This window comes from Ambystoma mexicanum, chromosome 7q, assembly GCF_040938575.1.
Source record: "Ambystoma mexicanum isolate Mex_15411 chromosome 7q, UKY_AmexF1_1, whole genome shotgun sequence".
Lineage (NCBI taxonomy): Eukaryota > Metazoa > Chordata > Amphibia > Caudata > Ambystomatidae > Ambystoma > Ambystoma mexicanum.
In genome coordinates this window covers 544,748,615-544,762,440 of record NC_090941.1, presented here as the reverse complement: position 1 = coordinate 544,762,440, position 13,826 = coordinate 544,748,615, and positions in this window count along the sequence as shown.

Here is a 13,826-nt window from a genome sequence, read left to right as displayed (position 1 = left end):
CATGTCATTTCAACTTCCACACATGAGCCATATCGCAACTGCCAGCACCATCCATACACATACAACAGCATGAGCAGGCAAAGGTGAGCCAGACATCACATGCAACACAGGGAGTGCACTACACATGCACGCACACCACCACACTTGCATGCATGTGTACACCTCTGCCAACTGTCGCAGTGTTCAGATGGGCATCCATGTCACATCTGCCAATCAGGCTTCCACATCCTGCTGTCACATGCATCCATGTTGCATCACTGTTGCACCCTTGTCAAATACACACACATGCACATGTACACAGTGCTGATACATGCAGCTGAAAACAACATACATGCGTGACATCATGAACATGCCTGCTTACATACACATTCATCCAAACATGTGTGCCCACACAACTGCATTTGGCATGCAAGCCTACACACACAAGCACCATCCATGTCTCGCACATGACAGCACTCGCATGTGTTAGCCTCACAGCCCTGTACACCCCCACCCATACTCGGCCCCATACAAACAGATGTGCAACCTGCACACTACTGGCACATCACCACACGCACAGCATACAATCATGATGCATGTACACTTACCGCTCGACTCCAGACGGGTCTGCCTCTCAAGGACCTGGACGTGGAGCGTTGGGGATATGCGTTCCAGGACCCTCATCTGATCTTCCGACAATTGGCCCCGGCACCCCTTAGCATCCGCTGCCTTCAAGAGGCGCCGGGCCTTGTTGAGGGTCCTGGACCTGAAGTCCTCCCAGCGCTTCTTGACATGTTGGAAGTCGCGGTCTGCCGCCCCCTCCGCGTTGATGGCAGTCACGATGTCCGTCCAGATCCGAGTCCGTCCTTCCTTGTCGGCGCGGGAACTTCCGAAGAGGGCATCATACTGCCCCAGGACTTGCTCCACCAGGACACCAACTTCGGTGGCAGTGAAGCTGGTGCCCCTCTGCCTCTCTGGCCGGGGGTTGTCAGTGGTGCCAGATGTTGCAGTGCCCGACATGACAACCCCAGAGGCAGGAGTGGGTGGGCAACTGGGTCCTGGGGCTGGGCTGTGGAGCGATGGAATCCCAGTCGGGAGTCTTCGGTTCCAGCAGGGGTGGTCACAGCAACAGCACCCCTGGCTGATGTGCAGGCAGCAAATGGCCAGGCACGTGGGCAGCAGGCAGTCAGGCAGCAGCAGATGGCAGGTGGGAGCGTGCTCGGGGCTCTGGGGGGCAGTAATTCGGCCTTCTGGGCAGGAGCGTGGTCTTCCGTGTGCTTACGCGTGGCCAGCTTGATACGGAGTGATTTGGCATGTGAAAATTCTGCACGTCAGCGTGTAATTCGAGGAAAGGCCCTTAGCGCGTAAGCGCGTCTGCACGCATACGCAATTTCATTGGACAGAAGGCCCTTCAAGCGCAAGCGCCTCTGTGACGTGACGCGCGCAGGCGTGCATGGGCATTTCAGCGAGTGTGAAAAATGGCACATCCGCGTATAATCCGAGGAAAGGGCCCATGCGCGTAAGTGACGTGGCGCGCGCGGGCGTTTCCCTCAGCACGGGTTAAAGGTGAGCGGGGCCAGCAGTTCGCTGTACGTGCCTTTCGTGGAGACCGACGTGTGTTGCTGCTTCCTGTTGTTTCGCGCGCCATCACAACTTCACAGCTATCAAGGACGTATCTCTTCTTTTGGCGGGGGTATTGGCTACGCATGTTTTTCTGCATCGCGCTAGTCAGACGGTGAGTCGCACACGCTATTTTTCCCACTGCGGGTGTCCCTGTGTATCGCACCCATTTTCGATGTCATAGTAGCCTGCGTGTCCCACGCGTACGCGTTATTCGTGTTACTGGGTGCCACCGCGTACTACGGGAGGTTGAATCCACGCACGTAGGCTGCAGGGTTGCGTGCACGGTTTAACTGCAGTTTTGGGGTGCCTGAGCGTTGCGTGACCCGTCACTACATCACCGGGGTCACATACAGCCTTGCAGGTGCAGGGGGCTGGTAACATCTTGCTTCCCACCCCCTTCACCCCAATTGCCCAGGTCAATTGTGGTGTACACCTACCATTGGCACTACTCCATCTGTGCCGGCACTACTACATCTGTGCCATGGTTGGGAGGACACCAAAGGTGAGGGGTGCCTCAGCTGGGCGTACTCCTCGTGGCGGGCGAGGTCGGGGACGTGGCCGTGGTGACCAGGGAGTGGGGGACTCCAGGGTGTCCAGGGCGGCCACAGAGGGGGAAGAGGCAGGGGTGCGCCACTTGAGCACAATGTTGTGCCATGTGTCGGTGCAGTCATGCCACCACCCCCTGTGGTTCCGGAGGATGCAGCTTCTGCATCTGGCACTGGCGGCCGTGTGACCCGGCAGTCCGTTCCATCGACTGCCACGGGCCCAAGGGTAGTGGTAGCTGCAGGTGCAGCTGTGGACACCGCCACCCAGGCTCAGGGTCTGCCAGCACAGGCTGCGTTGGCACTTGAGGAGCCCTTGGTAGATTTCCAACAGGCCAGGAGGGAAACCATAGGGGCAGGCCGGGCTGCTCAGACCAAGACACGTGTGCCTGGGGCAGTTATGCAATCTGCTGCCCCAAACAGCCGGGTGTTGGCAAGTGCAGGGGCAGATGCATCCAACAACACCTCGGTTGTGAGTCTGCCAACCAGGACCGTTGCGGTCAATGACCCTGCCACAGCTGATGTTGCTGCGCAGGGTCCATTAGAGGGCTCCCAGATGCCACTGACATAAGTCAGGCCTTTGGTCGTCCCTCCACCTGCCACTCCCTTGGCTCAATCCACCGAACCCACTGGCCATACTGGCGGGGGCGGCATTAGCCAGCCAGGGTCTGCGCCACAGTCCAAGAGGAGGAAGGTTGCACCTGCAGCACAGGCTGGGACCCCACACACAGCCACGACCTCCTGCACGTCGAGGAAGAAGCCTTTCTGCAAGCAGGAACTGGACTTCCTCGTGGGCTACGTGCGGGGCCACAGCCGTGACATGCTAGTGGGTGCCAATAGTCAGACTACGGCTGCCCAACGTGACACCCACTGGAAGCATGTTGCGGAACATGTCAGTTCATTCGGCCATGAGGTGCGCACGGCGCAAGAGTGCAAAAAGCGTTGGAAAAACATCAAACGCAGCACTAAGGCTAAGCGTGCCTCTAATTACAACTTGACTCTGGTGACTGGCGGTGGGCCTGCACCAGAGGAGGAAGAGCTCACTCCACATGAGGCACTCGTTGCGGAGTTCATAAGACCTGAATTGGTCGAAGGAGTGGGAGAGATGCTGGACTTTGATGCCCAGTCCAGTGAGTGTTGATGCGTGTTTGTTGAGGACGTGTGTGTTTCACTTGTGGGATGTGTTGTGCATGATTGCCACTACATGTGACGTGTACATGGTTCTAATGTGTAAGTAATGCAATGCTTCCGTGATGCATGTCTGCTCTGCTGGATGGTGGACATGTGGAGCAGACGGGGACTGTCTGCATCACCACTATTGCACCCTACTGACATGCTGGTTACAAGTATGCCCCTCCGGTCCATGTCCCAGCTCACTGGCCCTTCTGCATGTGGCGTGGGGTGACCTTCCTCTCAGTCCAGGCACAATGTCATTGCATGACTGACGTGCATGCCTCCTCTGCCTGCATGCGGGGACTCCATGTAGGCATGCTCCCTTGCCCCTCCTCCGCCACTCTGCACCCCAGTTCCACCTTTGCACTGGTCTGCTTCAATCTTGCCAATGTGTACTTTCCTGTTCATGCGTCCTGTGTAGATGCTAACTTCCAGCGTACAATCTGCCAGACATATGCCGTGTGGTACAGCCTTAGTACTTGATGCAGGGTATCTCACTTGTACTGTGCATAGGTCAGATGTCCCGCAGGGACATGAGTGCCCATTCATGCTCCATGTGCATTGCACGCATGCCCATATGTGTCCTTGACTGGATGATCACTGTAATACAAGTCCTGGGTGACATACATTGTATGGCATCTCATCAGCCTTCCCATGTCAACTGTGGCCCAGTACTGCGTTGCACACATGTTTAGGGTCTGACAATCTGTGTGGCTCACAGGCCTCAGCCTGTTCAATGGCCAATGACTCTGTCCAACTGTTGTTGTGTCTTCTTCACACGTGGGCGGCCTCCAGAGTTTTCATCATGTGTCCTGCTTACTGTTCCATCATCATTTGCAGTGTTGTCACTTGAATCACATTAAGCTGTTGATGCCAGTCAACACTGCCTGTCAATACACAGGTGTATGGTCACCCTTTTGATACCATGCTAGGCATCCCTGCTTTTGTACTGGGGTGGAGGGGTGCTTGGCTTCTAGATATGGTACACATTGAATGCACAATGCACGTGATGTCTGAATTTGACATTGCACTGCCTTCACATTTCCTGGCACGCACCATGGAGTCCTTGTACATGTAGGTAGTGAGTGGCGTACACATTTTCTGCACTGCATAGAACCACGTCCATGGAAACTGCCACCTTTCAACAGGTCTGATCACAGAAGCAATTCAAAGTTGACCCAGCATGCATGCCAGGTTATATGTTGTGTGTCACATGTCTGCCTGATACGTTTGTTGTCGGTGTGTGTGTGTGTGTGTGTGTGTTGCGTGCTTCTGACATGTGTAGTGAGCTTTTTTCTCTCTATTTTTCAGGTGATGACGCAATGGAGGCAGAGGATGGTGTTGTCATGCCAGACACAGGGTTGTTACCACTACATCAACCCGGCACAAGTAGGGGTCGTGGGGTGGTAGGCCACGAAAACCCCCAAGTGCTACAGTCCATCTTGTCTCTGGCTGCCTATGAGTCTAGCCTTGATGACGACTCTGATGTCCATGTTGAGTTGGATGAGCATCAAGTCCATGTGTCAGGGGTGAGTGATTCTGATGTGGACACTCCTCTGTCTGCGACACCTGCACTGAGGGATCAGACAGTCTTGGTTCCTCCGCCCGTGGTGGATCGGGACGCAGGGTCACCCTCCACACCAGTCACTGATGTGCCTGGGACATCACGTCGACGGTGGCATGTAGTTGTGCAGCCGCGGGCGGTGCCAACACAGCGAGGACCCCCGGTCCTTGGGTCCCGCAGGGGTCAAGCCCGGCAACGCGGTCACCGCACGCAACCGCAGTATACTGAGTGGGAGCAAGGCATGACTGCCAATTCAGAATGGCAGGGGCAGCAATGGAGAACATCGCTGAGAGCATGGAGCGTGTGGCCCAATCTGTGCTCCCCCCTGCTAGGCAGGTGCTTCTCCAGCAGCAGGCGGCACGGTCCACGGCCCGCTCGCTCAGGCTGGGCATGGCGGCCTCAGACAGGGCACGCCAGGCCGAAATGTTGTCTCTGCGTCAAGCAATTGCTGCTCACGCATAGGCGCACATGGATGCCCTGAGGGAGGAGTATGCTTCCCTCAAATCCACTCTGGGTGTCCTTATGATGTCCCAGAGGCAGCGGGCAGAGGAGAGGTTTGCACAGCTTGAGCGTACCATCTCGGCTGAGCTACAGGCTTGCCGGGAGGTGCAGCGGTTGTCCAGCCAGGCCTTGCAGGAGGAACTCTGTGTTACACGTGCTACCTTGCAAGAGGAAGCCCGTGTATCACCTGAGGTTCTGCATGCAGACCTACGTCACATCGCCACACAGAACCAGGCTCACCCTTCCGGCAGACTTGCTGCTGATGAGGGGCAAGCTGTGGCTAGGCGTGGCCAGGCTACTGTGCCACGTCCTCCTTTCAAGGATGAGCCAGACTCGGACGACCATCTATCTCCCACATAGGTCGGGCTGTGCAGGCGTTGAGCCCATGGAGGTTTTTTTTTTGGCTCAGCATCATCGCATGTGGGTGTTGAGCAGCACCCTGTACCTCCCCCCTCCTGGGTGCCTCCCCTCCCCCCCGGGTCGTATGTGGCCATTTTTGATTTTTCTTTTAGTTTAGTTAGTTAAGTTTCTGTTTGATAGTTAGTTTAATTAGGTAATGTAGGTTTTTCATAGTTAGTTTAATTAGTTAATATAGTTTAATATTGCTTGTCTATTGTTCTTTCATGTGACGGTGCGGTGCTTTGTGGCTTTTGAAGGCATCCACTGTCTGTTCCAGCTGGGCCCTTCAGGCTTGTCTTGTGTATGTGTTTGCTGCTTAGGGTCCTTGACTCACATATGCCACTCCTGCCTCCCTTATCCATGGGCTCGCAAGGATGGTTCGGTGTGACAACCTATTACACAAGGGCTTTGGACTGTCATATCTGTGGCATGTCTGGTGCTGTGTGACTTATGTTGACACCCCTAGTGGGGATGATTGCGGTGTTATTGTCCACTGTCCAGCTTTTGCTAGATGGGGTGTTTCATGATTAATGTGTACATTCATTGCTATGCATTGTGTAGTATGTTTCTTATCTTTACTGTACACGTGCTTGTTGCAATTCATGCCGTAGATAGTGTGTTCCACACTTTGGCTGTGAAAGACGGACTGATGGTGTGATTTCTGATGTAAGTCTCTGACATGGTCCAGTAATGAGATGCCTGAAGAGACACACACAGATGACTTTAAAGCATTAATCATGTGTTTCATGCCCTTTCTGCAGGGGGATGAGCCTCCAGAGCACCTTTGCCAGCAGACATGGCCCATTGGACGTCTGTATTCTGGACACGTTTGTTGGTGCCCACATGCACATGTGTGCACAAGCAGAGGCACAGGGATTTCAGACCTACATCCTAGAACTGCTGACGTGTTCCAAGGAACTCCAGGTAAGGTGAGCAGTACAGGGGAGCCACAACACAGCAAAGCTTGCACCAGGCGAGTTGCACATGCAGGCTTAGTCACAGCACTGAGGGTGAGCTTGGACGAATATTGGTGTTGAAGCACACAATGCAGCTCAGATATGTTGGTGGACTGATGGCTGTTGATTGTAAGGTTGTCTGGGACACCTGCAGGGGCAGTGGCACATACCCTCCAGTACACCAAGGTCCATTGAGGCACTTGTATCAACCATGTAGCCTTCCGAGACATGGAAAGGGGCAGGTCAGAGGGACATACAGCAAGGGACATACTCGGGTGCAGTGCATTTCATTTCCATGTACATTTTGATACATGCACTGCCAACTTTGTTTCGGTCATGGTGGAACACGACTTGTTCTGAAGTCATGCCTTGCTATATGGGGCTGTCTGCTTACCCAGGGAACATTGCATGTTGTGTGAATTGTGACACATTGGTGTTCCATTTGCCACGCACCCACCGGCGGCTGACTTACTGCATTGACTGTGTATGACCCATCACAGGGGTAATGTTATATATGGGTACGAAGCATCTACACCAGATTGTCTGTTTGTAGAGTAGTTTGTTGCTATGGGGCATGTTTGGTGGTGTGTTTTTGTGTAATGGGCACGTACAGATTATTAACTGTGGCTCTCTTTGCAGCATTGCAGTGCTCCTGTAACCGGACCTGAGAGTGCGCAGGCAGGAGGCCAGCACTCAAAACCAGAGCTAAGTGTCTTGTTGTTTTTCTTTCAAACTGCTCTGCATAGGCTTGCTGGGGGGTGCACTAATGCATGGATGAATGTGTAAATCAATTTGGTATGTTTGTTTTCCCCTAATAACCGGAGTCCTATCCAATTTTAAACCCTGTACCCTCTACCCAGTGTTCCTGCTTCCCGTACCTATCCAAGCAACATTCTCTAACCCTCTTTGCCCGCTGGGGTTGCGGATGCCTGTGTAAGCCCCAAACTCGTAGGCGCCAAAACCCTAGAGGGGGTGGTTGGTTCGTGCCACTCCTAAGCCTGGACTACAGAAGGCCATGACAATGATGTCCAAGTTTGTTCGGATTGTGAATGTGTTCATGCAGGTAGTACATTTTCGTGCATTCCCTACTTTCATGTGTCATTCCTCCTCCCCTCTCCTGCCACTCATTCCAGTTATCCAGTGTGCCAACACCTGTCCCGAATGCATATCCCTGACCCTCCTTCCCCACCAGGGTCTCAGAGGCCTGTGTGAGTTTGACCTTGCAGGCACCCGGGACACGGTGGGGGTGGTTGTTTCGTGACACTCCCGCGCCTGTACACGGGACCTGTGACAGTACACATCCGTTCATGGTGCATCATTCTATGTTATGTACCACACATGGTTCACATCCTGTTGTGACATTGTTTTACTGTGCTACCTTGGTTGTTACATCATTGTGGTAGTACTTGGCCTTTGTGAGGTACTGCTACGTCAAGTCATCTACTGGAGGGTGTTCTGGTTTGTTTTTCTGGCTTGGATTTTGTGATTTTGCAAATGAGGGTGGACTCTGAGGGTGCAGGCACCTTTTTACACACAAGGTGGGGGATGGTGACGAAGGGGAAGGGTGATCCTGTGGCCAGGTGAAATTGAGGGTTGAAGGCTCCATGACCCAGGTGCAGTTGTTCAGTGGGTCATGGTCATTTGTGAGGGAGGGGGGGGGGGTTTGTTGTTGATAGTTGCCTTGCCCTGCAGTGTGATGGAAACCCTGACATTGTAATGGTGGTATCCTATGTACATGTTGTGTTCTGCTGATCAATGCCTGTTCATGTGTTGTGTTTACCTTTCAGGTGTGAGGGGATAGTTGTGGTTTGATATGCTGGGGTGTACACATGGTGAATGTTGAATGTTCACATGTGATGTGTAGAGGACACTGATGGTCACTTGATTGCACATGCATATGTTGAGTGCATGTCCTTACTGACCCACACACTTGCACTATGATGCACTACATGTACAACCACCCTTGCATATCCACGTGTACACTCTGTTTGCCTTCTGGTGCCCACTGTGTCCCTGCAGCACATGTTCTGTGACCAATTACGGATCCTGTACATGCCTAATTTGCTTTTTGATATGGTCTGTTGCTTAGATGTGAGGCTCAGGGTGTGCATCACACACAATGGCTGTTCACTGTGCTGTGCGCTGAGCAGTGTGTTGCAGGAGTTGGACACAGCACACAGAGGCTGCAGTGTTGATTTTGCAATGCACAATGTGCATGTAGACAGGCATTCATTGTTATGTTACGTCTACAACTTTTGTAATGCATTTGGAAATGACTTATTTTGGGTGGGAGGTTGTTGGTCAGTCATTTCATCTGATTCCATGTCAGGCATCATTGTCTGTCATGTTGTGGTTTGGGAGGGTTTGAGTGACATAACAGTGATGGCCACGGCCTGTTTTGCAGGTGTGTGTGATTCACACCTTGCATGTCAGGGTCATCCGCTTCTCAAAGCAACTAGCTGGGGGTAGATCTCTCTCCGCGGCAGGGGCCTCCCTCTGGAACAGCCTTCCTGCCTCACTGGAACTTGAGGAGAACCATCTCCGGCTCCGGAAGCACCTCAAGACCTTCCTCTTTGCTTCTGCTTTCTCTCTGCCTCTCCCTTGCAAAATTCTTCACTGGAACTGCACTGGATCTGCAACTGGGCCACTCTCACCGACCTCGGTCCCTGGCCCAGCCACTCTCCGCTTGCACTGCCTCCCTGGCAACCCCTGCACTGCGGGACTGTCTCTCTATCCCTACAGCCCCCCCTTCCCAGCACTTGTCTGCACTTACCTTTGCAGTTGCCATCAGCTGGCCTATTTATTTGTTTTTTAGTCTACTTACCCTGTACTGCACTCCCCCCATCCCCTTCCCCTTGCACTTTTCCCTTCCCCCTATCCCTGCACTTGCACAATCTAAATGACACCTGGCCTAGTAGTATTGTTGTCTGTCTTCCCTTGTTCCCCCCTCCCTGCCTCATCACACCTTGGAATACTTGTGTATAGGCACGTTACAAATGCCATATCATGCCATGTCATATGTGTGCCTTTTGGTCACACAGGATAGCTCGTGTTTAAGTAGCTTGGGATGCAGACAATGTGGAACTTCCATGGGAACTATCTCAGGGTGGTAGGGTTGTGACAGTTGACTGTCTCTTTGTCATCATCGATTGTCACCTGGTATGTGCCAGGCCTGTGTGCACTCCGCAGGGGTGGGAGTTTAGGTGAACAATGTGGCCACAAGCTGGGTCCGGGCTTCCTCGCCACGTGCCCTGTCCCCTCCCATGGGCAGCGCCTGTGCCTGTGGTTGGGGACGTGGGGGCACCACCATGTCCACCGGTACGCCCTGCCGTGTTGCAACATTGTGCAGGACACATGCTGCCACAATGATCCTGCACACTACTGGGGGTGCATAGAGTAGCTGCCCGCCAGAGCGGTCAAGGGAGCGAAAATGTGACTTGAGCACTCCGAATGTGCGCTCCACTATGGCCCTGGTTGCAATATGGGCGGCGTTGTATCTTACCTGGGGTGGTGTGGTGGGGTTCCGGATTGGCGTCATCATGTGGTTGCTCAGAGGGTAGGCACTGTCCCCTGGGGAGGTGTAAATGGTTGTGATTATTGGGGTTCGTGTATTTGTGTGTGTGTGTGTGACATGCATGCATGTGCAAGGGCATTTGTACTCACCTAGGAGCCATGTGTCGCCATGCTGCCCAGCTTCCAGGGCCCGGCTCAGGGCGGACATTCTGTATATGAAACTGTCATGGGTGGAGCCAGGGTAGTTTGCATAGACAGAGGTGATGATTCCCTTTGCATCGCATACCACCTGTACATTGATGGAATGCCAGTGCTTGCGGTTTTGGTAGATGTGCTCAGTGGCCCTAGGTGGACGTAGGGCCACATGGGTGCAATCTATGGCACCGAGCACTTTGGGGAAGTGTGCCACCCTGAAAAAATCCAGGACAACGGCCTGCCTTTCTGCGGGTGTTCTGGGCATGTATATGTGCCTGCGGACTGAGGGGCGCGCTGTCATGATTGCCAGTACCTGGTGTAGGCAGCGTGACTGCGTGGCCTGTGAGACCCCCCCCACTATGGCAGTAGTCCGCTGAAATGACCCAGTGGCCAAAAAATGCAGGACATTGAGCACCTTCTCCAAGGGGCTCAATGCTTCGGAGCAAAGGGTGGGGGATGTAAGGTCATCTTCCCACTCCCTGACCAGGTCTAGGATGATATGGGGTGGAAACCTATACCTGCCATAGACCTGGTCGTCAGGCATCCCAAAAAGGCTTGTCCGTGGTGCGAAAATACATGCCCTGGCTATTCTCCTCCTCCTGCGGTGTCCCACGATCAGTGCTGCGACAAATGGGGCATTCATCGTAGCTGTATATACGTGTTTGTTGTTTGCGCGCACTTTTATACTGTGCGCGGGAACGCTTCCGCCTGCCTTCGTGTGGCGGACGCATTGACGCCTGTGTGCGTCTTTTGCCGTGCGCGGGTTTCCCGTATTCAAATCCATGAATACGGGTTGTTCGCGTGCGTGTGGGCGTTCCGTGTAGTTCCCTGCAGTACTTCCCCAGTTACGCCTTCTTTTTCACGCGTTATTCCCCATTCCGCATGTTACGCCCACTGTTCCGCCCACTTTGGTTGTGTGCGCCGCGCTATGTGCGCTTTTGCTGTGCGCGTAGCGCACGCCGTGTGTGCCCGCGTGCGCCATGGCAGGATTTGGCACACGGACAGCGGGAAACACGCGCAGCGTCTTCCTTGAATCGCATGCGTGCGCATGCGCTGGATTTCTCACACTTGCGCCACCTTGCGCCTGCTTGCGCTGGGATTTTCGGCACACGTTTACTCCATGAATCGACCCCTTAATGGCAGTGCCTGGCAAATGCCCAATACGTATACACAAGGAAACACTTGCCATTGCTGGTTTTTAGCAGGACTTCAGTGAAGGAAATGCAAAGTGCTAATAGAGTGGCTGAAAGCATCTCTGGATAAGACATTTGTATTACACCAGTAGTATGTTCCCAGCTCCAATTAGGTTATTAACTACACAGGGCTTTGTAGTATGATATGATATGATATGATATGGCATTTATAACATACCTATACACAAGTGTTTCAAGGCGCCACGAGGCAAGGGAGGGGGAACAGATGGAAGACAGACAACAATCCTACTAGGCCAGGTGTCAATCAGATCGCGCAAGTGCATGGGAAGGGGAAGAGGGAAAGTGTGGAGGGGGTGGGGAGAGGGGACAGTGCAGTACATGGGATAATAAAATAAATAAACAAAGTAAAAGTAAGGCCAGCAGGTGGAAAATGCAAGGGTAAATGCAGACAACAGGTGTCAAGTGCTGGTACTGGTAATGTAGGGATACAGAAAACAGTCCCTAAGTGTGGGGGTTGCCAGGAAGGCAGTGCAGGAGTGCGACTGGTGGGGGAGGGGCCTGGGTCCGAGATCAGAGGATGGCCAGTGCAGTTCCAGCATCAGCCAGGAAGTCAGCAGGGGAGAAGAGGAGAAAAAGCAGAAGCAAAGAAAAAAGTTTTGAGGTGCTTCAAGAACCAGAGATGATGCTCCTCAAGTTTCAGGGAGGCAGGCAGGCTGGCCCAGAGGGAGGACCCAGCCGAAGAAAGAGATCTACCACCAACTCGTTGCTTGGAGGAGCGTCTGATCCTGAGGGAGTTGGAGGTGGATGAGCGAAGAGCTTGAGAAGGAAGATATTTAGGGAGAGAGAGTTGAAGGTATTGAGGCCCCAGACGGCCTTATAGACAATGCAGAGGGTTTTGAACTTAATCCTCACAGCCACTGGGAGCCAATGCAGAAATTTCAGTCCTGGAGAGATACGATCCCTGGGCTTGAGGCCAAGGACAAGTCTTGCAGTCCTGTTCTGGATGAGTTGCAGAGGGCAGAGAGTAGCAGGCAGATTTAGAAAGAGGCTGTTGCAACAGTCCAGCCTAGAGAGAACCAGAGCTCTGGAGACAGTGAGCTTCTGGGGGAAGGAGAGAAATGGAACAAAACCTCTGAGGAGGTGCAGCTGGTAGTGAGACTTCTTATTGATGTCAGAGATGTGAGGAGAGAAGCAGAGTGTGGAGTCGAAGATGACGCCAAGGTTTTTGGCTTCACAGGTGGGAGCAGGAAGCGGGGCAAGAGAGGCGGCCAGAGAGTGACAGGAAAGGAGGAGCGGATGTGCCGATGAGGAGAATCTCAGTCTTACTGGCATTAAGGCAGAGATCATTGGCGGCACACCACACCTGTATGGCGGGCAGACAGTCAGAGATGAAAGAGGGAGAAGAGGTGGCTGTGGGTAGCTTGAAAGTGAGATGAGTGTCATCCACATAGCACTGGAAGTTGGGGCAGAGCGCGGCAATGCAGTGGGCAAGAAGTGCCAGGTATTGTTTGAACAGCCAGGGAGAGAGGTTAGACCCCTGAGGAACACCACATGTAGAGATAGAGATAGAGATAGAGATAGAGATAGAGATAGAGATAGAGGAGAGGAAGGACCCAAGTTGAACTTGGGAGGGTCGATCAGAGAGGAAAGAATGCCGGGGCCTGACCGGTGATCCCCAGGTTATCCTAGAGATGGTTGAGCAGGATGGCATGGTTGACTGTGTCAAAGGCAGAAGAGAGATCAAGCAAGATGAGGACACAGGGGGTGTTGGAGTCAAGGTTGGAGAGCAGGTCTTCACGGCTCTTCAGGAGAGCAGTTTCCATGCTTCTGGCAGCTCTGAAGCCAGACTGATGATCATGGAGACAACCAACACATTCAGTGTGAAGATTGAGCTGGGAGATGGCCAGCTTTTCCAAGAGTTTGCCCAGGAAAGGAGCGATGGAGATTGGGTGATAGTTTCCCGGGCAAGATGGGTCGGCAGAGGGTTTTTTAAGCAGAGGGTGCACAAGGGAGTGCTTCAGGGTTGAAGGGAAGACTCCAGTGGTGAAGGAGTGGTTGCAGAATTCGGCTAGGGTAGGAGCCAAGGAGTCAATGTGGTTCTTGATGGCTTTGGAAGAACAGGGATGAACCTGTTTTGATGAGACGTTCATAGATCAGACCTGTCTAGAAACCTTGTCTGGGGAGAACAGGAGAAAGGCAGAGAAGGAGGGGGAGAGGTGGCCAAAGA